General features: G+C 42.7%; 1 protein-coding gene across 5 annotated transcripts in view; it reads right to left on the reverse strand.

Annotated features, from left to right (window-relative positions):
- The window catches only part of EZH2 (enhancer of zeste 2 polycomb repressive complex 2 subunit), an 88,964-nt gene that overhangs the window by 51,286 nt on the left and 11,092 nt on the right, over nucleotides 1-26,586 (reverse strand). The window contains exons 1-2 of one of the 5 annotated variants that reach the window (XM_039524249.1): nucleotides 10,282-10,313; nucleotides 9,805-9,890 (exon numbers count right to left, since the gene is read on the reverse strand). The exons of the other annotated variants lie outside the window; for them this stretch is intronic. The gene's annotated coding sequence lies outside the window, so the exon portion shown is untranslated. Of the gene's footprint in view, nucleotides 1-9,804; nucleotides 9,891-10,281; nucleotides 10,314-26,586 lie in introns of those variants that run through there. 5 annotated transcript variants of the gene reach the window in all.

Consider the following 26,586-nt stretch of genomic DNA (forward strand, 5'->3'; position numbering starts at 1 on the left):
ATATTAACAACCAGACAATGAAAAAAATTCTGAGATTAATGTGTGCTTTGTATTAAACACAATCTGCACATTTTGCCAATATACCTACGTAATGGTCTCATAACAATGACAAATACTTTAAATAGCTGTCACCATTTAAAGTACATTGCACTTCCTGGCTGCCAACAATGCTAGAACTCCTAAAACAAAGCCATTCCCTCAAGACTTACCTACACTAAAGAAATGAATGACTACAGCCTACTATATTTTATCTGAACTTTAATCTGCAACAGTGCATCATATTCACAATAACCACTCTGGCTAGCAGACCTGAAAAAAATCCAGTGGATCGGCGAAAGTAGGAAGCTCTTAGCCAAGTGTCATCAACTTCTGAAGAATCATTTCTCGCTTTTGTGGTTGTGAAGATAACCTCCTAAATGTAAACTAAAGGCCAGGTCTACACTAAAAAGTTAGGCTGACCCAGCTACGTCACTCAGAGATGGGGAAAAAACCAATCAGCATCAGCAGCATCTGATCAACGGAAGGTTTTGTTCAGTGACCTAGATACCACCTCTCGGGAAGGTAGACTAACTACAATGACAGGAGATCCTGTTGCTTTAATTAGCATCTACACTGAAGCGCTAAAGCGTTTCTAGTGAAGACATAGCCTGAGTAACCGATGCAGAACTGTCTTCCTTAATCTAGAGCCAAATAGTTTTAGTGCCTGTGCTGTTTGTCAGAACTTTGCCACACTTCCTGAAACAGTACTGAAAACAATTGTGTCCAGGTTACACTAATAAACAGTTTTCAGGAGACAAAGAACTGATTTTAGCAACTGTTCGGTTTCCCAGTATAGACAGAACATGAAAAGTTCAGAGGGACTTTAGGACAATCTTATAAGTAACAACTATAAAGCTGAAGTCTAATAAATCTTAGAATGACTTCTCCTTCATTTATATTTAGGCTAGTCATATATAAAAGTCTCAAGAAACTTAACATAATAGATTTTTGTGTAAACAAGTATTTCAATTATGACCAATTACTATGCAGGGTGTGGAGAAGGAAATATATTAATCTGAAATGTTGTAGGATGTGTTAAACAAAAATGTATGCTTGGGTACGTTGTTGGAGAAAGACCAAACAAAAAAACAAAAAAAAAAACCACTGATAACTATTTTTTTTCGTGGGAGTCCAATGATCCCAGAGTATCCAACTCTCTAAATGAGCTCTCCAGTCTAGATTAGATGCATCTATACTGACTATAATTGACTGTCAGAAGATTGAAGAATGCTACTTTCATAACATTGTGACAGTGAGTCCACCACAGCTGGGATTTCCTTTTGAAATATACTGTTTAAGTTGGGTTTACAATTCTTTGCCAACCAGTATTGTAAAGACCTCATTCTTCAACAGGAATAAGACTTTATGCACCATGGCAGAAATCACAACCCCCTATCAGCATGAGAAAAATGATCATCTGCTATAGAGAACGATGTAGAATGGTGATGGCTGACCATATGTTTACAAATCTTTTCTCTAAAAGGAATGCTCTGCCTAAGTTTTGAGTCCAATGCGGCTCCTATAAACAGAAACTATTGCCTGGACGTTACAATGTCTTTTCTCAGTTTATTCTGACATTATTTATATGTTGTAGTCTCTCAAAGAGAGAGAGCATATCTTGGATACAGCGGTCTTTTCTGGATGGAGTTTTTAAATCAGAAAATTGTCTAAATTAGGCAAGACAAAAATCCCTTGCCTCCTTCAATGTGCCACAACTACCGGAAGGCATTTCATAAAAACTCTTGGGGGTGGTAGAAAGACCAAAAAGGAGGACTTTATATTAGATGTGATTTCCTTATACTACAAAATGTGATGGGATGATCTTACAGAGATACAGAAATAAGAGAAATAATATCTTATGGACACCATATGGAATCAAAAACTATTTATAAATGAATTGAGCTTCCTGATGTCCAATAGGGACATGATCTCATGAAAAGGGGGAGGAGGGATTCAGAACGGTCACAAACTGAAGTGTATTATCCATTGTGTACTCTCTCTAAAAAAATTACCCGTCCAAAGTTATTGATTGCTGGTTGCCACAAAAATGGCACAGGCAATCTCCAGTTGGGGTAGAAAAAGCTAAGGTGGGAAATGTTAAACACCTCTCTATCCTCATGTCAAAACTGAGGTTATATTTGTGATTTATTGGCTTCCACCAATAAAGAGTTTGGGGGTGAATGTGTACAGAACATAGAAAAGCCTTTTTGAAGAACAAGGTAAAGTTTTTCTTTCTTTCGACATAGCTTGTGCTGAGGCAGGTGAAGATCAGATGGACTTTCTCATTCAGCAAAAATCAGACAGGAAGTATAATTCTGTTTCTAGAGAATGCACCTAGGGGGGTCCTATATGGGGTGAGAAGTCTCCTCAATAGACAAAGGAAATCCCTAGCATCACCGCCATCCTGTCAGTTAGCTTGTGAAAGAGAACTGCATCCTCTGAAGGGAAAAAGAAGTTGTAATCCCCCCCCCACGGTAACGTCTGAGGCTGTCTAATTCTCCAATTCATTATCTGTTTCATAACTTTGTTCAGCTATCATCAGTTCTTCTTTCTTTAAAAGAGCATCAAGTAAGACAGTAGGCACTGTTTTTTTTAACCTATAGACTAATCCAGAAACTGGATCGGATCCTTGCAGTCTCTCTCAAATCCTAGGTGGGAAAGTTTCTTTATATAAAAAGGATACTCAAGCTCTCCATGTTGTCCAGGGAAGGGCCAGTATGGCCATCTCACCCATAGATGAACTTGCCACTCCAGCCAGAAGTCTATATTTGGATCCATGCAATAGAATTTAGGATAAGGATCCTCCATACACTTCTGTGGAAGTGTATTTCTCCTTATGACATGGGATTAGCTCAGATTCAAAGTCTGGTTACAGATTCAAACTTGTTTACGATCCCAACTGTAGAGGCGTATCAGTGATCCCACCTGCAGGACAGAAAATGGTGAAAGTACTTATTCAGAAATCTGAAAGGGTCTTGGGTGGAGGAAAAGGTAGAGAAATTCATATGTCTTCTACTCTTCCTTTTTGTCAGTGGTGGAGTATCAAGCATACGTGACTGGAATAATCGTTGTTACTCTGAATAAGTGTTTATCCGATGCTGCCAGACATGAGACATGAAGATGCAGATCCATGTGGTAGATTTGTGCAATCCCTGTAACAGACTGTTGGCAAGCCAGTTTGGAACCGGTACTCAGCTCCCTCTTTCTGTATCTGAGAATCTGTCTCCTTGTGCTTAGTCTTCAGTTTGGGAGTTCTAGAATCCAAATGGTCAGATCTGAAAGTACACAGAACATCTCTTGGTGCTTGTAACAGAGTCCTTTCTCCTCACTGGGTTCTTAGCTGCACTGGCACACTTGGTTCTGAAGAACTTCTCTCTCATGGACTGGCTCTGGATACAGAGTGTCTTCTGCTTTTAGGTTTTGGATCTGGTAATGTTGGATCCTGTCTCATAACTTTTGTAGAGCATGGAACTGAAGCTGCAGAAATTTTTGCAGCTTCTTGTCTCCTGAGGCATTAGGGACTGAAGCCAGTTTGTGGAATCTCTTAGATACTAGTGAAGCATCAGTTCTGGCAGCTGCCAATGCCTCCTGCACTAGTATAGCCTGCAGTTTCTTCTGTCACAGCATCCTTACTTAGAATAAAGCAGAGTATCTTGAACACCCTGACAGAGACTATCATGCTCCTAGACACACCAGGAAGCTAGCATGCACACTGGATGTCAAAAACACTAATGGACACTACATTTGTGAAATCCCAACCTCTTAATTTTCAGATCTGTTATCTCAAAACTGAAGGATCGAATCTAACACTTCATTAAATATATATGTAAATGTAAAAAACTTAACACTACTTAAAAATAACTATATACACAAACTATCCTAAAAGCCTATGCTAAAACTATTCAGAAGGCACTGAAATAGGAGGAGGGCCTGAAAGTTTGTTCCTGAACTGACAGCCGGTTGCGTTAGGAAGGAATTGAGGCAGCTGGAGTACCTTGCCCCCTTTTATAACCTTGCCCTAATAATGTTCAGGAATGGTGAGAGAAGTGGGGGAGGGTAAACACTCCAATGGGCCCTGCTAGTTAGAGTTCCACTGTGTAAGCTGCATCTGGTCAGTGCATCCTGTTAATGGAAGTATACAGGGGACATGCAAAGAACAACCGGATTTGCATCCATGACTACAAAATTGAAAGGCTAGTGCATTAAAGGGACAAGTTGTCACGACTACTCAATTTTAAATATAAAATTAGAAATCACTTCAGGGCCTGACTACAGAAATTGCAGTGTTTTAATTAAAAGGCAAGAGATTAAAACAGACTTACTTAAAACTTCTACAACTTTGAGTGTGTACACTCACCTTGGTTTAAACCAGGCTTATAGGAGTATACACACACAAAAGTTGTAGAAGTTTACTTAAGGTGTGGCATTAAAAAGATTTTAATTATACTGATGCAACCCTTGCAACCACCGGCCAATTCCTGTGGTTTTACAATCATTTTTGTTTTCCTATCTTTCTCACTTCTATTCCTGTGTGAAAGACCTAACACAGATGGGAAACTAATTAAGGGCCCAATCCTGGAAACATACAAGTAGCTTTACTCAGACAGTAAAATTACATATGTAAAATGGGCCTCAACTGACTATATAGGGAGACAATGAAAGTTATTTGGAGATTGCTATCAAATACACAAGTAAAAACAATGAACAAAAAAAATTCTCATTCACTTATTGTAATTAAAAATAAAATTACTATCAGTAAAAACATTCAAATAGAAGTGATTTTTAAGTTGAATGCATCTTTTTAACACGGTCATCCTCTATTAATTTTAGAATGGCAAGTGTTGAACATGTGACACTGTGTACTTTTGTTTCAAACCTTGCCCTAATTTATCACAAGTTTTGCTCAATGTTTCATAATATAGTAAGATAACCTCCCTACACTCTAAAATGAGCTAGAGACCAATTACTATTAATTTTAAGCAGGGCTCTATTTACTTACAGCAGCCAAGGATGTAAATTAGAACTAATTTTCGTAGCCAATAAATACATCTGTTACGAGTCGCATGGTGACACATGATACATGTTCCAGTCACAATGGGAGGCAAGTGAATGCAGAAAATCAGTTCAATTTCATACCATTTTGCTGCTGAAAGCAAAAAAAGACAGCCTTGTTTAAAAATCCTGTCCTATTTTTCTCAGCCACCGTGGAAGCATCCATCAAGGATGCACAAGCATATGGGAAACTATCACGGCTAAACCGGTTGGGGAGGTTGCTTGATTTAAAGAAGACTGAGTGTCTCTTGGATACCAATCCAATTAAAGGTGATCTATAAAAACACTCCTAAAGTGGCAAAAGGGGGGGCTGGGAATCTCCCCATCAGAATAACTAATAAAGAGAAATTAAACCCTTGCCTGAGAGTACAAAATGGGGCATTGTTGCAATGTTTTAAGACGTAAATATTAGACACTTATATGAACATTACAACATTTTCAGTTATGTAAATATCATGCATGCAACAAAATATACTAATGCACAATAAACTGCTCCTAATCCACACTTCTAATTCATTGTACCGAAAAGGTTGTCCATAGCATGTCACAAAATTTCTTAAACAGCACTAGTGTAGTAATAGCTTTATTATTCTAACCAATATTTTTAATTCTTTAACCCTCGGGGTATGTCTACACTACCCACTGGATCGTCAGGCAGCGATCAATCCAGTGGGGGTCGATTTTTCGTGTCTAGTCTAGACGCAATAAATCAATCCCCGTGTGTTCTCCCGTCGACTCCTGTACTCCACCACCGCGAGAGGCGCAGCAGGAGTTGACGGAGGAGCGGCAGCAGTCGACTCACTGCAGTGAAGACACCACGGTAAATCGATCTAAGTATGTCGACTTCAGCTACATTATTCACGTAGCTGAAGTTGTGTAACTTAGATCGATCTCCTCTTCCACCCCGCCCCCCGCCGCCAGTGTAGACCAGGCCTCAGTTTTCCAAAGAGAAGTTGTAAATGAGAACTGCTGTAGCCTGAAACATCTACAGAACATTTGTCTTTTCAGTAGATGTTATCTTGTCTTCCCTGCATTTTGCCCATAAAAAAGAAAATCCTTGTTTTGAACCAAGTTCAGTCATTAAAATATTTGTACATAGTTCTTATTCATATCTATACATGGTTTTCACTGAAATATGGAGGGCAGAATTTGGTCCTTTGGATTTTCACTTGAAAAACTATAAACTTACGTTTTTGATAAGCATAAAGAAAAGTTGATGATATGCTTCCCAAAACGTCTGTGTTAAAAAATAGGCTCAGTAAGAGTACCAAAATTTATTTTTTAGCTAAGAAAAGAAAAAACTTTCAAAAGTCAGTCTTCCAATAAAAATAACCTTAAAAGTATCTTCCCTTTCTTTTACATTTTGCAACAATATTTATACTTTACAAAGACTGTAGTTTACAATTTCTAAAATAGACTATTTTGTTGCTGTGTACTACTTAAAATCTAATCACCACCAAGAACAGTTGGCCAACGATGGATAACTAGTATTTGTATAAGTCAAACCCTATTTAAAAATATCTTCCACAAACAGTTGCTGAGTTTTCAGCATAATAACTATTTTTACTTTGCACACTGAATTTAAAAGGAGACACACACACACGGTCCAGTCCTACTGCTCCAATCACTCTATTTATCCACACTGGAATAGCTTCAACAAGAGAGAATGAGGGAGCCATACATCAGGATCTCTCATAGCTCAGTGGTTAGAGCACTTTACTGAAAGGTGGGAGAGCCCTGTTCAAATTTTCTCCCAGCACTGGCAGAGGGGAGGGAATTGAACCTGGGTCTCCCACGTGCCAGGTTAGTGCTTTAACCACTGGGCTAGAAGTTTTTTGTTTTTTTTCCAGGCACCATGACCCCACTTCCTGCACTCCTCCCCCACAAATTCTGAATAGGGCCTGATCTAGTCAGCAGCCTCTGATCACACCTACAGCGCTGGGTTCTGCACGACAACCAAATGCCTATCTTCTCCTGGTTTGTGTATCACTCTGGAGCCTAGGAAGGAGACAGGCATCTGGGCATCAACAGCTACAGTTCTATTGGTATAGCACAACCTTATTTGTATTATTTAAAAACTTGATTTTTTTATTTTAAAGAAAAACAAAATTACAGCTTTCTTTCATCCTTATCTGCATGTTATAGCGCACCCCATTTCCATAGGGAAAAACGCCTCTCCAAGGTCAGCCAACCTGTGTATTTCAGACACCAAACCAGACTGACTCAGAAAATCTCTAGCTCTGATATAGAAAACACAGAAGATTAATATACTTTTACTTATACACTTCATCATTAACACAGTCACATCACAGCAAATTCAATCCTAGTTGACTTAGACACACACAAAAAACGTGGGAATAAATCCTAAACGCACACAGAGTATTAACAGTGAATAGGATAAATTTTCTTGGCTGCAGACCTCTTGGATAAAAATTTGTCAAACATTGACTACAAACTGAAAAATACAGTTCACTGAACCCCAAATAATAGGCCCTGATTCTGTGCAAGATCATGGAACAACAAAGCCTGAGAGTTAGGATTTCTATAGGGTAAAAGTCTGATGAGTTATGATTAGATTATTCACAAAGGATCAATTACAAGACTATGTACACTAAAACTGAGTGACTGGAAAAGATTCTGATAAGATGTTTTGGCCTCACTCAGGATAAATATATTCATATCATAATAGAAGATTAACCACTGGAGTACTTATAGATAAGGCTCACAGAACTCATGGATTCTGTGACTTTCTGATCTCTCTGTGGCTTCTGCAGCGGCCGGTGTGCCTGGCCCAGGGCTGCTGAGCAGCTCAGGCAGCCCCTGGGCCAGGTGCACCCTCTGCTGGGGCAGTCTCAGACTCCCCTCGCCCCATATTCCCCAAGCAGAAGGAGTTTGGGTCTGAGTGGGGCTCAAGGTTGGGCACGGTGCTTACCTGGGGGTGGGGCAGCTCCCCAGAAGGATGACAGAAACTCCTCTCCTTCTGCTCCTAGCTCCATGTGTTGCCTTCGCCTGCAGGCACTGCCCTCACAGCTCCCATTGGCCGCAATTCCCATCCAATGGGAGCTGCAGAACCAGGACTTGGGGCGGAGTGGAGGCAGCACATGGAGCTGGGGTCGCTGCTTCCCAGGAGCAAGGTAGGGAGCCTGTCCCAACCACCCCACCCCGGACCACAACTCCCTGCCAGGAGCACCCATGGGAGCCCCCCCCCAGGACACACCCTCCGCCCCAGCACCCGCACACACACCCAGCACCAATGGAACCCCCTCCCGCGTCCAGGCTGCTCCCCAAGTTTTAGTCAGGGGTATATAGTAAAAGTCATGGACAGGTCATGGGCCGTGAATTTTTGTTTACTGCCCGTGACCTGTCCATGACTTTTACCAAATATACCCGTGATTAAAACGTAGCCTTACTTATAGATGCTTACTGAATTCGGCATCACAAAATGCACTCAAATGAAAGTAATGTCTATTCAACTTTACTATTTAAAACTTAAATTAATTTTTAGCACAATCCAGATAGATACTTTTAGATGGACACTGATGGACTCTTGAAAACTTCCTTTTGGAGTAAGCATAGGGTCTAAGACCAAGGGTTCTCACGAAATTTTTTGGTGGCCTCAGAATGCCATTCACAATTTTTCCTAAAATACTCAATTAATTTTAGGAAAACAAATAAATATGCATACATACATGTCCAAATCATTGTAATTTATTTATGCAGAGTTTCTTCACAGACTCAATAATAAAAATAATTACAGTTTTCTCTGTTCTTTACCGGACCTAAACAGAACAGAATCAAATAATGTGCTTTGCATGTTCCTGTCCCTCGTTATTGCTTTTTTCCCCCCCCCCTTTTTTTTTAGACTTGCTAGTAGTAAGTCTCTGTGAAAAGTTATATTTGTATTTTATTAATACACCTCTATCTCGATATAACGCTGTCCTTGGGAGCCAAATAATCTTACCACATTATAGGTAAAACCATGTTACATTGAACTTGCTTTGATCCACCAGAGTGTAGACAGGTACAATTCTAACTGAAATCTATGGAATGTATTCATTAGGGGTTTACACCACCATCTAAGTGGATTTGGCAAGTGATGTAACTAACTATCTGGCATCCAATGGCTGTGCAAAATTAATGTAACTAGGATGTGGCAAAGACGACAAATACGACAGGAAAGGGAACCAATGGTAGGGTACACAATGAAACAGTCATCCCACCGCACCATCTTCAACCTCCAGTTAGTAACTTTTCTTCCTATACTCTCCTTCTCCCATGATGCAGAACTACAAATTACTACTACCTATGGCCTAGATTTAGACCTATATTGCAGTTACCACACATCAGTCCACTTGGACAAAGGGATCTTCAACCTGGCACACCTGGGCAGCAGAGGATACTTAAAAAAAAAAACCACTCAGACTACGCTAAATGGATATAAGCAACTAAAACAGATTTAAGAGTGCCAACACAGGAGAGATACACAGATTCAGCTAAATACATTTCAAAACAGATTTAGTTAAATTGGTAAAATGTGTGTGCGCAGATCAGAACGCATAGAGGGAATTTACTTCTGCAGGGCTCAAGTCGTGAAGCCACTTTCTCTTCAAAACAAAGTTGGTTTTTATTTATTTATTTATTTTTAAAGAAATCACAGAAGATATGCAAGTTGCAGCTGATAATGAATGTACATGCAGTATCATCTTTACATACCCTAGGCTATGTTCTCAGGACAGCTATTTACATACTGCGAGTAACCCAAGGGCTGTCTTCTGAGCTAGTTACACCTTCACCCTTTTCTAAAAAAAAAAAAAGTAAGCAGTTAAAAATGTATCATGATTTGACTACATTCAGTATTGAATAGTCTTAGAAAGACATCCTAGAACAAGATAAAATATTTTAAATATTTTTCTATTTCACACTAACTATTTATGACAAATTAACTTCAAGTTCATTTCAGAACAAGATTCATAGACTCTTAAGGAAGCCAGATCTGTCTTGTAAAAAGAGGCTGCAAGAGCTAGTTTAGAGGCACTCCCCAGAAGAACTTAGATCCCTTGGTTTGCAGCAAGGAAAAAGATAGTGGAGGAAATTCATCCCTGTGTTGGCACTGAGCCAGGTACAGAGATGGAAGGGGAGTTTGTCTGCTCCTCCCAAATGCTGAGTTTACCAATGGGTAGTTCAACCCACAGCATAGGTGAATGCAGCTCTGAAGGCTGCCTTTACTGCAATGGGCCCTTTGGACTGTTGTGCTATTAGGTAATAAAAGGAGTATAGTGTTGTGTATTTGGTTGTCATGGTTTTTGTTCCTATGGCAACTGAGTTAGATTATTAGGGGATAGCCCAGCCGGTTTTGGCCGGTTGGGTGAGCTCTGTGTCTGTAAATAAAATGGTAGTTTTGTTAGCTGTCTGCTGTCTGGCCTCAAATGATTTCTTCCTAAACCGGCTGCCCTCAAGGATATAGCAAGTGGCGACGAGGATGGGAGTCCAGTGCTGCTCCAGTAACAGAAGGAAACAGAAGTCAAGGTAAAGAACAAACAAACAAAAAGGCTGCTTGTTTGCACTGACTGTGAAAGTGAAACTAAAAATCATGGCTACTCTGACCAGGCCACTGGAACCTTTTCATGAGAATATAGAGCAGTGGCATGTGTATACTGAGCGTTTTGAGCTTTTTGTTATTGCAAATGACATTACAGAAGCGAAGAAGATGCCAATATTCTTAAGTGTTGTAGGGGCTAAAACCTACTCCCTGCTACACAGCTTACTACACCCTGTTAAGCCAGCAACTAAATCTTACAGTGACATTGTGGAAATCCTGGGGTCCCATTTTTCCCCCAAACCACTGGTAATTGCTGAAAGATATAGGTTCCACAAAAGAAACCAAAAGGAAGATGAAACAGTTGTACAATTTGTAGCAATTTTTAAAAAGCTAGCACAACACTGTGAATTTAAGGAGATGTTAAATGATGCCCTGTGTGACAGGTTAGTGTGTGTCCTCTACAGTGAAGCTATACAGAAGCGCCTACTGAAAGAGGCTCAGCTTACATTACAGAAGGCTGTTTATATTGCTGTCTCCATGGAACTGGCTACAAGGGAGGCGCAATACATCGGTGCATCCCCTAGGGTGCAAAAAGTGTCACAAGAACCGATCCACAAAAACTGTGCAGAGTCAAGAATGTTACCGCTTTGGTAAGCCGGGTCACCAGGCATCAGAATGCTGGTGTAAGGACCTGGTGTGTCGACACTGTGGCAAAACGGGACACATTGAGAGTGTGCCTGTAAACAAAAGAAAAAGAGGCCTGTGGCCTGGCTGACAAAAAGAGGAACCCTGCATACCCTAGAGCAGACCCAGGATGATCAAAGTGACACCTCATCGCAAGAGGAAGTGCCACTGCATGTTTTGTCTTTGGCAATGGGCTCACATGAATACTGGGTAACCCCGTTGTTGGATGGCAAACCTATACGCATGGAATTGGACACCGGTGCAGCCGTCTCGCTGGTCTCCGAGACTGTGTATAAAGAAAAGCTACAGCATCTTCCGCTTAAGGCAACAAAAACTGTTCTGAAGACGTATACGGGAGAAGCTGTGCCCATGTTGGGCACTATTGATGTTAAGGTGGAGCTCAATGGACAGGCTGCTAAATTGCCACTGTTTGTGGTGAGAGGTAACTACCCAGCCTTAATGGGTAGGTCTTGGCTTGGGAAGATTCAACTGAACTGGGCAGAAGTGCACCGGATGACTAAAGAAGAAACCAGTCTAACCCCTATACTAAGGAAACATGCTGCTGTTTTTGGAGATGATTTGGGAAGTATGAAGGGAATCACTGTGACATTGAACATTAAACCTGACAGTCCACCAAAATATCTGAAAGCCCAAACTGTGCCATATGCCATCAGGCCGAAAGTCGAAGCGGACCTGGAGCGCCTGGTCACCAATGGAGTCCTAATACCAGTTACCCATAGCTCATGAGCCACTCCTATTGTTCCAATAGTGAAGAAAGATGGCTCTCTCCGGATTTCCGGTGATTTTAAAGTCACTGTCAACCCAGTGTTGTGTGCAGAGCAATACCCGCTTCCCCGCATCGATGACCTCTTCGCAGGCCTGGCTGGGGGACAAAAGTTCAGTAAGATTGATCTGAGTCAAGCATATTTACAGATGCACGTCGATGAAAAGTCCCAAGAGCTGTTGACTATTGTGACTCATAAGGGGCTTTATCGATACTGTCGCCTACCCTTCGGAATAACATCTGCTCCCGCCCTGTTCCAGAGCTGAGGGGAGGAGGAGCCACACCGCCCGCTCTGCCAGTAGTAAAACAGTAGGGGCTCAGGCCTCCTTGGCAGCAACAGTACAGGGGGGCAACAGGTACAAGGCTCAGGGCTTTTTGTGGCACCAGTAGCAACAGCATAAGGGCTCAGACCTCTCTTGTGGGGCTGAGTGCCAGAGTAGGTACAGTACAAGCCTCAGGCCTGGCAGGCTGAGCCAGTAGGCAGAGGGGAGACGGGGGCCACCGTGTGTGTGGTGGGGGGGGGGGACCACCCACCACACTGTGTCCACTCCGGGCCCGGGCCTGGCAGCGTCAGCGCCGCTGGCGGTCAGTGGGTGGTGGCCACACAACACACACTTACAGGTTGGGCGCCCCCGGGCTCCTCGTCGGTGGTGGCGCGGGAGCCCGGCTGGTCCCAGGAGGGAGCGGTAGGCTCTGAGGGGCGGGCTCACCACGCTGGAGCCCGCCCCTTCCTGTATCCGGGGCTCAACCCTCCGGGGGGGACAGGAAGTCGGCATTTGCGTGGTCCTGCCCGCCCGATGCCGGATGGTAAAAAAGGCATAGGCTGTAGGCTAGTACCATCGCATGATCCCAGTGGCGGCTGTAGATTACCACGTCATCCAAGTAGGCGGCCGCGCATACTGGGGGTGGGCAAGAAGAGGTGGTCCATCAACCGCTGGAAGGTCGGCTGGGCCATGGAGGCCGAACACGGCATTAAACATTGAAAGGCCTGAGGATCTGCCAATACCCTTGCAGGTCCAGGGGGGTGGTAATTGGGGCTTCTCAGGCGCCCAGGAGTTCGTCCCACCCTGGCATCGGATAGGCGCGCAACCGCTGGCTAAGCGCGACGACCCGGCGGTCTATACAAAAATCGGGGCGCGTCGGTTTGGGGACCAACACCACCACCCACCGATTCCGCCATTCAAGGCAGGAAGGCTCCCATGACTCCCAAGGCAACGTGGACCTCTCTTCCTTCTCTTACCCGCCGTGAAGGCAAAGGCAAAGGCAGTGGTCTCCTGATGATTTTCTGGCCCGGTCAGAATCGATGACAGGCCAGGTGGTGGTATACTCCCGGGGCCGGAAAGTTTTTCGAAAGAAAGCCTGCAGGAGACATGCCTGTTTACGCTGGCTGCTCTGCTGCGGCCTATCGTCGGTCCAGGGTCCCCTCACCTTGTGTGTCCGGTCGGGCCCAGTTCAGGCTCAGGGCAGCGGGCAGGGTCGATCAGTGGGCCCTCTCGGTCCACCACCATGGCTTTAGCAGGTTGATGACCTGAGACGGGTTGGCGAGGGTAGAAGCAGCAGGACCCCGTCCCCAGGAGCGAACCTCCGGCGGGCCTCCTCCTGGTTATAGTTCCGCCTCTGCCGCCCTGGGCTGCCCAAAATTCTCCCCGGCTACTGTCGGCCCTGAGTTAGGTATTTTCCCACTGGTGGTGGACTGAGGAGGGGTTGGGGAGGGAGGGGGACCCTCCCTCCCCCCCCATCAAATCTGCCACTTGTAACAGGCGGTCCCGGGGGCTCAAACTCTGAGAGGGAGGGGAGGGACACCACCGCGCGCTGTCTCACAGGGTGGCCAGTAGCAACAGGTATAAGGGCTCAGGCCTTTGTGGCAGGCTGGAGCCAGTAGCAGTACACACAAGCTCAGGGCTTTGTGGCAGGCTGAGCCAGTGGCAGGCTGCTTGTGGCAGGCTGAGCCAGTAGGTGAGGGGACGCTGCCACCACCGGTGGGGTGGGCAGGGGGGACACAGGGCGCTGGTCTTCCCAGGAGCGAGGTAGGGTGCTCTCCCGTCAGTTCAGGGCAGTCGCTCGGCTCCCCCTCCTCTCTCCCGCTCAGGGCTCCCTCAGGCAGGTCTGCTCTCCGGAGCTGACCAGAGCTGAGGCTGCTTAGCCGGGCTTTTTTTTCTTCTGCGCTCTGACCTCCTTGGTGAGCGGCGCTCGGAGCCCCTGTACAATGTCCCTTCCAGTTCTAGGAGATTGTATATCTCCCAATTATTACCTTTTTTTTGGCTATGGACCAGATCTTGTGTGGCTTGTCAGGAGTTCAGTGCTATCTGGATGATATCCTGGTCACTGGAAGAAATGAAGAGGATCACTTAAAGAATTTAGAGGCTACCCTACAAAGACTGGAAGGGTATGGCCTACGAGTTCGCAAAGACAAGTGTGAATTCTTCAAGCCCTCTGTTGAATATTTGGGACACATCATTGATTCCGCAGGTCTTCATAAGGCCCCTGCAAAAGTTAAAGCTATTGTGGAGGCTCCCCCACCTTGAAATGTAAGCCAGCTGCGCTCGTTTCTAGGACTACTGAACTATTATGGAAAGTTCATCTCACAGTTAGCCACACTGCCAAAACCACTTCATGAGCTCCTTGGGCAGAACAAGGCCTGGAAGTGGACTGAAGCCTGTGATGTTGCATTTAACAAAGCTAAGGATGCACTGCTAAATTCTGAAGTTCTAATGCACTTTGATCCATCCTTACCCCTACAATTGGCCTGTGATGCCTCCCCTTATGAAGTGGGAGCAGTCGTATCACACATTATGCCTTCGGGAGAAGAGAGACCTATTGCTTTTGCTTCACGCACTCTAAGCAAAGCAGAAACTAACTACGCCCAAATTGAACGTGAGGCATTAGGAATTGTTTTTGGAATTCGGAAGTTTAATCAGTACCTGTTTGGGCGAAAGTTTACTCTTCTCACAGACCATCGACCTCTGACGTCAATTTTTTGACCCTACACAGGCATTCCCCCATTAGCTGCTAGTCGTATGCAACGTTGGGCATTGTTCCTTTCAGCACACACATATGAAAACAAATATCGGAAATCCACTCTGCACAGCAATGCAGATGGCCTCTCAAGGTTGCCTTTGCCAGTCAAACATCAAGATAGTGCCCAAAAGGAAATCTTCTACTTTGAACAGGTAGAGAATACACCCATCACTGCTACTCAGATAAAGAAGGCAACTCGCGTTGACCCAGTATTGTCCCAAGTTATGGACCTGGTGATGCATGGAAAATCTCAACAAACCTCTCCAGTCTCACCAGACCTTGTTACCTACATGTCCAGGAGGACGGAGTTATCGGTCCAATCTGGTTGTTTGTTGTGGGGGAGACGTGTCATTATTCCACCACCACTGAGATCACAGATGTTAGAACAGCTACATTCCAGTCACTGTGGAATAGTGCGCATGAAGGAAATTGCACGAAGCTATTTTTGGTGGCCTGGATTGGACAGTGCTATTGAAGAAAAGGCAAAAGCTTGTATGTCATGTCAGGGTGTGAGGAATACACCGCAGTGGGCACCCCTACACCCATGGGACTGGCCTGAAAACCCGTGGCAATGTATTCATGTTGACTTCGCTGGCCCCCTTGAAGGAAGCATGTTCTTGGTGGCAGTAGATGCCCATTCTAAATGGCCAGAAGTCTCTATAATGCAGTCCACTACTGCAGAGAGTACTATTCAAAAACTACGAGGACTCTTTAGTCGTTTTGGTCTGCCAGAACAACTTGTGAGCGACAACGGACCGCAGTTCATCTCTCAGGAGTTTAAAAATTTTATAAAGGCAAACGGGATACACCACATCACATCAGCACCATATCATCCATCCACCAACGGATTAGCTGAAAGATTTGTGCAGACAATGAAACACGCTTTGAAATCAGCAAGGGGACAACACTCCATTCAAAAGCGTCTGGATACCTTCTTACTTTCCTACAGAAACACACCTCATGCTATGACCAAGGCATCTCCGGCCTTTCTAATGATGGGACGACAGCTGTGCACTTGCTTTGATCTGCTGAAACCTTCTGAACCCCGACAAATTGTGCAACATCAGCAGCAAAATCAAGTTATCAGATGGGCACCCAGAGCAAAAGAGCGAACCTTTAGCCCGGGACAGCCAGTTTTGGCTTGGAATTATACTTCCAGAGCTAAATGGGTCCCTGCCACAATCATCACTCAAACAGGACCTGTTTCCTACACAGTCCGGACTGCAGAGAATCTTACCTGGCGGCGACATGTAGATCAGCTGTTGCCAGGTCATGCCAGTCCTCAGGACACATCTGCAGTTGAGTGGTCTGACTTCACCACTTCTGGTGAGACACCGAATCACAAATCACCTGTTTCTGACTGTTCTCCTCCATTACTGCCAGCGGCTGAGATACCCCTTTGCCCAGCACGAGCTGATACCACCACTTCACCTGTTCGTGCTGCGGACCCAGAGCCCATGGTACTTTCGGGTGCAAGAACACCAGAAGTTCGCCATAATCCACCTAGAGACAGAAGGCCTCCTCATCGGCTGGATCTTTAGCTAGGGCGAACCCACGGTTATGGGGCAAAATAATCCCCAGGGTTTAGCCGGGAATGGAAGCAGTCTACCCTCCTTCTCTAGACTAGTGTGTGCTTTATTTAGGGGATGTTCTTATTGGGGGGGAGGAATATGTTGTGTATTTGGTTGTCATGGTTTTTGTTCCTATGGCAACTGAGTTAGATTGTTAGGGGATAGCGCAGCCGGTTTCGGCCAGTTGGGTGAACTCTGTGTCTGTAAATAAAATGGTAGTTTTGTTAGCTGTCTGCTGTCTGGCCTCAAGTGATTTCTTCCTAAACCGGCTGCCCCCAAGGATATAGCATATAGGAACACACCAACCACATCTTTTCACCCCCTGAATCCCCTAGATGGCAGGGACATAAAAATGGTAAAGCCAGCTCTGTTCCTGCTGAGGAAACTGACAGCTGTTTTGTGGCCAGTTTATGCCAGCTATGCCAGTGTCTCCCTCTGCCAAAACACAATCTCTTTTATTGGAGGGTGAGGGAGGAGAAAAGATTAAGTACACAGGACGAACATATATGCTGTACGCAAGCCTGTATGTTATCAGGAAGGAGAAAACTGACATTCCTAGGTACTATCCAAGTTAGATAAGACAATTGCAGCTCATAAAATCAAAAACTCCCCCTTAATTGGAAAGGACAAAAACCAAGTTAACTTTATGTCTTGTTAGTTTGGGCATTTAAAGGATGTTTATCCAAGGCCATAATTTATAGCTATAACAACATCCTTTGGAGTAGCACCACCTCTCTGAGGTGTTTGCCTCTGCCTTCACTTCCAAGTGCAGCCAAGCAACAGCCGTGGCTAGCATTTTTTCTATTTGGTCATTTAGTCCTGGCTCTGAGTAAACAACATGGAGGTAAAAACACTTACTTCTCTACACTAGTGCCCCAGTAAAAGTGCAATGGTAGAAGATTTCGCAATAAAAGAGGCTAGTGTAAATAATGTCAAGTTCAACTTTGTCTCACACTACCACGTTACTTTAGCAATTTTCTATACATCTCTTTTGTGAGACCATCATTTCACCATCATTAAAATTTTAGATGGAACTGTATTCACAACAGGAAACTGAAAATTGATTGAAGTGTGGTTACACCCATCCTCCTTCATAAACAAAATGCAAAAATAGTTGTGTTCATGGTGAACTCTCAATTAGTTTGTAGTATGGTTGTGACGTTGTACCCCATAAGGCTTCATGGGAATATGCTAATGAATGTATATATAATATAACTGCAATATGTTTTATGCTACATATGCCAAGCAACATATCTATGTAAAGGTTATGATCTACTGAATACATTCCTCCTATTTGTATGCATGTATCATTTTTGTACTTGAAGTTAGGAATATTGGCTGTATACTTGCTTGATTTCTATTGAGAAAGAAATGTGCAAATTAAATGCCCAATCAAGAACCACTTAAGCCAACAATGAACTCGAAGACGCCAATCCACATCGGCGCTTTCCCAGGAATGTGGCTTGGCGGGTAAGAAACTCAGTCATGATGGACATGTGACTTGTCCATGTGACTCCAAAACTCCATCTTGGAGCTGGACTTTGCATAGGAGAGAGGAGGGGGTCTCCCCCCCACAAGGGAAAGTCTATTTAAGCCTGTGGAAGACCCCTCCATTTTTGTCTTCAGCTGGCTCAAGAGATAGCCTCTCCACCCCCAAGAATACCTGAAAGAAACTGGAACAATGGACAGTAACTACAGGGGGTGTGAGTGATTGCTGGACCCAGACTAGCAGGAGACTAGTCTGTAAAAGGAAGCTTATTGGAACTGGTGAGGTTTTATCTGTATTCAGTTTTCTTGAACATAGACTTGCGTGTTCTATTTTATTTTACTTAGTAATTCACTTTGTTCTGTCTGTTACTACTTGGAACCACTTAAATCCTAGTCTCTGTATTTAATAATCACTTTTTACTTATTAATTAACCCAGAGTATGTATTAATACAGGGGAGGGGGACAGCTGTGCATCTCTCTATCAGTGTTACAGAGGGCGAACAATTTATGAGTTTACCCTGTATAAGCTTTATACAGGGTAAAACGGATTTATTTGGGGTTTAGACTCTAACACTCAGATGCCCAACTCCCAATAAAGACAAGTACCCTGTGTCTGTGTTGGAGCAGACTGGCATGTCTGGCTCAGCAAGACAGGGGGCTGGAGTCCCAGACTTGCAGGGAAAGCAGGGGCAGAAGTAGTCTTGGCACATCAGTTGGCAGTTCCCATGGGGGTTTCTGTGATCCAACCCGATACAATGGTCTTTTATTTGTTTATGGTCCTTGCCTCTACTTCAAGTATTTGGCAAGTTGCTCTAACAATATATGCAGCAGAGCATTGCACAAGATGCGGAGATGTCACATAGATGTTATGCTGAGACATTCCCACAAGTAACGAAAAACTTCCCCCAGCTGCATCCTCCAAGAATTCAGATTCTGGCAGAAAGGGTGGGAAGACTGGGAGCAGAAATCCCAACTACTACTTGGATAGGAGAGAGAATTCATTGGACTGCTCTATTTTATGCCAAAGCATACCATCGCCTTGGTATGTCTTCCTGGCCCCAAAGCCCTTTCAAGTTTTATTTCCCTTCATCTTTTAATCTCTGCTGTGATTGTTCAAAGCCTTTACACCTCTGACATTCTTAATCAGAAGTACGTTTCTTTCCCTTGTAATATGCAAATAATATGTAAGTAACTTGTTACACTCTAAATTTATTTTCTTAATTTAAAAGGCAGATTTAAGACTTATACAATATTAAATACCCCTAAACAGGATAAGAAGTTGTAAGTATAGAACAGCACTTACACTGTCACTGTAGAGTCCTCTCCCTGTTCCCCAAGCTTGGAAAATGTGTCATCTCCTCACTGGTTTCTCAAAGTCTTTTCTGTTACCACGAGCAAATTAGAGAAAAAGCCACTTTTGTTAAGCCAAACCCAGACCTCTCTGCTCTGTCACCTGCATCTCTTTAAAATCATCTCCTTTCTGATCCTTGAGGTTATTTTCATAGTGACGCCCTTATTGTGACGCCTTCTGGAATAAGAACCCTTTGACCGAAACCTTAAACTATAGATAGGACTCCAAACACCCTTTTTCCTTCTCTATCACTCACAAGAGATTTTCTCCCACTGTCATATATTTGGGGCAGCCTGCAAGATATTTCCTGCGCATCACTCTACTCTGACCCTTTTGTCAGAGACTACATATCAGGATTTAATTTCCCTCTCTTGACTTCAAGGGTCTCTCCAATTCCTCCTTGCACCAGTCCTTGGTGATATATACCTGACACTGTTCAAAAATGTTTACCCAGTTCTGATTTATTATACAAGACTATCTTTCCTCTACAATCACTTGTGGGAAAGTTACCACTTTCTTGTACGTGATATCCATCTCAATTTTTTAGATACTACTCTTATGCCCATTTTCTTGGTTAAATTGGTTTAAGAGACTTCTTGGTTCCTCCATTCCTTTTCAAATGCTTATTAGGAGGGTCTAGTCACTACGGTAGACTCAGTCCATTTTTGCCTCTTACCACTTTCTCTGGGTGATTTTCTTCACCCATTTCAGCTGTTAATTAATTGTCTTACAGAGGTAGCATTGTTTGCATTAGTAACCCCTCTTACCAAGATTTCTACCTTTTAATCAAATCGAAGTTATTGATAGATATCACATTTTCTGTTACAGCTATATTTACACTAACTTCAGATCCTCCATCACTGCAAATAGTAACAGTGGTAGTAACCAGAAGAGCACTAATAAGGTAGAGCACTAGTCTTAAACCTGCTCAGAGCAAAATTAGATGACAGAGGTAAAAATGCTGACAGATGCCTCAATCCAACCTACACTAGTCTTCCCACCATTGCTACCAGGAGTAGTGCAATGAGGAGATATTTCTAGCCCGCCACAAAAAGGCACTAGTCTGGACAAGGCTTTAGTAATCTATGTAGTTTCCAAGCTCAGTTTCCAGTTAGAATCAGGAAGTGGCAAATGCTGGAAAAACACTTTGAATGTGCTCATGTAGACAAGTCAAAAAGATAGTGATGGATGTCAGACTGGTTTAATTAAGCCTCTGAAAGTAAGTTTAATTAAACATGTTATAAAGATGGCTCTGTTCACTGAATCTTTGTTTATGCTACTAATCCAACTGGTTTCAATGTTGTTGGAAACTGTATGTGATATTGTATGGGGCTTGCATCAAAAACTACTAAATGACAGAACCAGTTACAATCACATTTGGATGACTTTGCTTTCCAGGGCGGGTCTGCACTGGGGCTGGCGGGGAGGGGTGCCTCTCCACACCAGGGCGGGTCCACGCTGGGGGAGAGGAATCTCTCCCTGCCACAGCCCTGCCCCTGCACAGGGCTTAATAGGCAGCTGTGCAGCTTAGAGGGAACTTAGCTTGTGGTTGCATTAGATGATCTTCCAAATGTGAACCAATGAAATGCTGCTTCTGAGCCTGTAGACAAGTTCAAGTGCATCCACTGATGCTCAGAGCTTTCCCTAAAAACAGCAGAGTGAATATGCCTCCCCTACCACAATGATCCATTTTACAGCTATTATTCGGAACACTGACAGAAAATTACAAAATTAATGCAAATCTGCTTTCTCTGTTGCTTAGAAAAGCTGAATATACATGGGGTAAGAGCACTGGGGAAAAAACAAAACAATTGGGAGGAGGAAAGTAGAGGCCCCTCTTTCCAGCAGTGCGCTCTCTCTCACACACACACACACACACACACACACACGGGAGAGGGAAGAAAAAACAACCCTTTCTCCTTCACAACAACCAGAAGGGGATTTAAAGGTGACCTGCAAAGGAAAAAGAAAAAAACCACCACTGGGCTTATGCTCTTTTTTCCAAAAAAATATTCTTTTTAAATTTACATTAAGAAGTTGGGTCTTGGCTAAGTTGGAAAACTAGTGAAATAACTTCAATAACTATTTAACTTCATTGATTTAACACCTGGGATACAGACAAAGATTCAACGCTCTTTCCCCTTCAATTAAGGTGTTAGAGCCTACAATAAACATCCTTGAGATCTACCAGAAGTATTCTAGCAAAATCAAGGAGGACAGACTTGACATTCCTAGTATTTGTAGAGCAAAAACAAAGTATTTATCCAGGTCTGCCTGACATCATAAAGGAGCAAAAGCAAACAACCCACAAGCCCAATCTTAATAAAAATCCTTTATAGCCTTCTCTAAAGTTTCAGGCACTCTCTTACTACAAAAGGTTTATACAAGATTGAGCCCCTGGTAAGAATCCAAACACCTTCCAGATTCCAGAAGTTGTGGAGAAGAGAAGGAGCGTGCACATTGTCACTGGATTTGTTGCGTTTTCACATCAGGCTTTGGTTTAATTCTCTAAGTGTCCTCTAATGAGGCCACGTGTTAACTTCCCCTTATAGTTTCCTAAATTCTTGAGGGAAAAGCTTTTCAGTACTTCCATCTGACAGTGAGAAATTTCAAGAGATGTTATTAGATCCCCGCCCCAAGATACACCCTTCAAATTATACCACCTAACAAGACAAAATCTAATCCCTTAAATAAAAAATCTTGCTTCAGAATATTTACCCAGAAACCTCTTACAAACACATTTCTTCACTAGAATGCTGCAGCATATCATAGCCTGTTTTCACAGCAAGGCTGACCAAGTTCTACAGTGAAGAACTGTAAGCTATCTGCAAAATCTCCTCTGTAATATTGAAAGACCTTTCTCTATAAACCTACGGCTACTGGATTTTCTGAAATCCAAATACACAAGGGGTTCACTTATTGAACACCTCTGAGTAAATCTTGATGAAATTCCTTCATCTTCTGTTTCATTGCAAACTTTGCAACCAAAAATACTGTTTTGTGATAAAATGCTTCATTTAAGACTATTAAGTGCTGCTATATTTCAAAAAAGTAGTGAACGACTGGGCAGTTAATATTAACCACAAGCCAATATGGACACTTGAGCCTACCACTGAAATCCAACTTCAGTTCAGCATGGAGTCAGCAAAATCTCTCTTACAGGAGACAACACAAATCTTGAGCATAAGGATGTTCAATGCTACAGAAAATTAGGAAACCTGGATTACTGTCAAGATATATAGCCAGGGCATCTTGCGCATTTTAGCCAACTGGATATATGCATCTGATATATATTCATATGATTAAGATGTCATTCAGATGGAAAAGTGGAGATTCAAAAATTTAAAAGGAAGGTTTTATCGAAGTTTGAATTAGCAGCCCAAAAATTCAAATATAACTACTACCAAAAATTAAGCAACATACTATTCACTTTCCTCTTGATCTGCAGCTCCCTCCCCTCCCCCCCAAAAAAACATAGTTTTGTTAATTTCAACTTTCCAAAAAGGCTGAGGACAATTTTTTTTGTCATGTCTGCAGAAAATATAAACAAGGAGCTTTAGTCAACACAATACCTGACACACGTAAGATAGAGTTACAGACATTTTACTAAACAAACAATGGCACTTGCTTTAACCAAACGTTTGCAAAAGTTTTTTTGCATTTAAGTCCCTTAATTCCTCAAATCCAGTAGTACTGAAATGCATATACTTTGATACAAAAGCCCACTTCCGGGCATGAACAGTTGGAGAATATCTGGAGGATATTTTACACCTAAAACAGTGCATTTGAAGAACTGTTTAAACTACAGTTGACCGACTTAATTAATCTGAATTTGATAAACTCTAGTTCTATATAGGGGTGGAAAATGAGATTAAGTTAATGACATATGTCTTAGATTTCACTTAAAAGTAATCACCCAATATAGTAATAGCCAGTATTTTATGATATATAAAGTATGAAAAGGTTTTGGTTTTTTTCTGCTTATTTTTTAAATTAAAAATTTAAGTTTTGCCCAGGCTGGAAGATTCTATAATTTGAGAACTAATTAAACTGACACACAAGAACCCAGAAAGTGAAAGCTGAGCAACTGAAGGGAAGGAATTTTCAGTGAGAATGTTTAAAGCTTTTAAACATCTAACAACTTCCTTGATTAAGGACATCTTGATAAACAGATTAAGAATATCTTGATTGCAGATTAAGGATGTCTTAGTAAACAAACATTTCCATCCCCCTTCAGTTAAACTATAAGAACACACACTAAACACCCCTTATGCCTCCCACAGGTCATTCGGCAAAATAATAAAAACACCAGATTTGACTTAAGATTTCTAAAGTAAAAGAACCCAACAATTTGTTTTCTTAAAAAAGAAAAAGAAAAACCACCACCATACACCTCTCAGGCCTTTTTTTTTTTCTTTTTTTTTTTCTTTTACACTTCATACGGAAGTAAAAATGGACATGAACCCAGTTTTGTTAAAGTCTTTTGTAGGTCTTTAAATATCTAAAAGGACACACAAATCAAGTCTGACTACTTTTCATATATAATTTTAAAATATGCCTCCAAACCAGGGATGGGCAAACTTTTTGGCCCAAAGGCCCCATTTGGGAATAGAAATTGTATGTTGGGCAATGAATACTGACAAAATTAGGGTTGGGGTGGGGGGGGGGGGGTGTAGGCTCCGGGGTGAGGCCAGAAATGAGGAGTTCAGGGTGCGGTAGGGAGCTCCGGGCTGGGATGGAGGGAGATGAGGGTTCTGGCTGGGGGTGCGGGCTCTGGAGATGAGGGGTTTGGGGTGTAGAAGGGTGCTCCGGGCTGGGACTGAGAGGTTCGAAGGGGGATCAGGGCTAGGGCAAAGAGGGGAGGCTCACGGGTGCAGGCTCCAGGTAGCGCTTACCTTTAGTGGCTCCTGGAAGCAGCAGCATGTCCCATCTCCAGCTCCTACAGTCCTCAGGCACTGCCCCTGCAGCTCCCACTGGCCGCAGTCCTAAATTACGACTGTTGCTCACCTCCATTTTCTCAAAACAGAAGGCTTTTTGACAAACAGTGTAATAACTTGGAAGACAAGTAATAATTGCTTGAAGCACTTTGGCCTGGTCTACACTTAAAAATTAGATCAAACTTGGTATATCACTCAAGGCTGTGAACAATTTTGCGCCCTGAGTTATATAGATAGGTAGACCTTACTCCCAGTATAGAATTCTTCCACCTATCTAGCTCAGGGATCGGCAACTGAGGGATATGCTGGCCACCACTTCCCGCTGTGCTCATTGGCCTGGAGCAGCAAACCGCAGCCAGTGTGAGCCGCAATCGGCCAAACCTGCAGACGCAGCAGGTAAACAAACTCGCCCGGCCTGCCTGGGCGCTTACCCTGGCAGGCCAAAGGTTGCCAATCCCTGATCTAGCTACTGCCTCTCAGAGAGGTGGATTAAAAACATTGATGAAAAAAACCCTTGTAGGAAGTATCTATACTATGGCACTACAGTGGCACCGCTGCAGCAGTACCACTGTGGCGGCTGTAGTGTAGACATACCCCAAGTCATGAAATACTTCACCACTACCACCATCATACTGGAAGAAAGCTTAATTAATACTGTGTTCTAACTCCACAGAAGTCATTTACTGGAGAACAGTCTTAATTGAACCTTTGAAATGAAGAAGCATCTTGACTCCCAAATGGTCTGAAATATTTAGGAATATGCCTTAAAACAGTGGAAGTAGTCAAAAATGGTTATTTTGCCAAATCTCAGTCTAAAGTCTTGACACAACACAGAGTAATACGTGGTATTCTGGCCCTACGAAGTATGGGTATAAGCCTGATGGATTAAATCATTCTCCCTCCAGAATTCCGTTTTCTCCCCTCACCCTCACAGTATGTTAAATGTTTAAGTGAAAAATTAAAGAAAAATTGCTTTCGTCCAAAGGAAAAAAGAAACACTTTGCTCAAGGTGCTCAGTTTCTCAAGCTGCAGGATTGGATTCCCAATAGCTCAATTGCATGATGGGAGACAGTTGAACCCTGATCCATAGCACTTAAAATAGATCTTTTTAGGCACAAGAGCCAAGAATGAGAATCTATACTGTCTTCAATAAATATGCAGAAGTTTTCATGTAGAAACAAATAAATTCAGTCATCAGTCTCCCCTTCCAATGGTTTCTGTTAAACACAATGTTCGCGAGAAATGTGAATTTTGTCCTTCTATGACAACACTAGTAACGTGCACCAGTCAAACATATCAAAAGTACAAATGGTTGACATTTAATTGGAGGAAATTACCACACAGAACAAACTAGAAAAAATATTTTAATCTGCACCATAGAACCTGGGGGATATCTCTGCTTTTTTAAATTCAGCCCTATACACAAATCTTACATTTGATTGTGGTACCAAAAAGCATGCACAGAGCCTTAAAGAAATAACAGACAAGGTCCCAATCCCAAGGACAATGCAATCTTTCATAAAAATAGTCCCCATGAAGCCAAGACTACTCACATGACTAAGAATTTCTCATGTAAAGTTTTCTAGATCAGGCCCTCCCCCCCTCTTAAGATAAAACAAATGGAATGGAATGCTTATACATATTAAGATTGAGATTGCTTGTCTCTGAAAGTACAATTTTGTTTCTTTAAGTTATAGCAAATTGTTTTGACAGAGGAATTGAAGATTATGAAAAGATGTACACTTTGAAGAGGGAGATAGCATGGTACATAGAAATTGTTCCAAGCATAGAAGAGACATAATGGGAGAAGGAAATAAAGGCAACACAAAGTGGAATCAATAGAGCAACGGGAAGATGTAAACATATAAAGGAGAATAATCAACTCATCTGTTTCTGGTTTTACAAAAGCTTTAATGAACTTATTACTGTGCAGATTTTAAAAAGTCATAATACCCTTTAAAGGGTCTGACTGTAGATAGTACCTTGTGCCACCTCACTTGCGTATTTACAAAAATAATGCAAGTCAAATATGCACGTCTAAAAAAAGCCAAATAAAAAATAGTCAGTCACCTTCTGTAACTGCTGTTCTTAAGAGAACTGTTGCTCATGTCCATTCCAATGT

Source organism: Mauremys reevesii, linkage group 2 (genome assembly GCF_016161935.1).
Source record: "Mauremys reevesii isolate NIE-2019 linkage group 2, ASM1616193v1, whole genome shotgun sequence".
NCBI classification, from domain to species: Eukaryota; Metazoa; Chordata; order Testudines; family Geoemydidae; genus Mauremys; species Mauremys reevesii.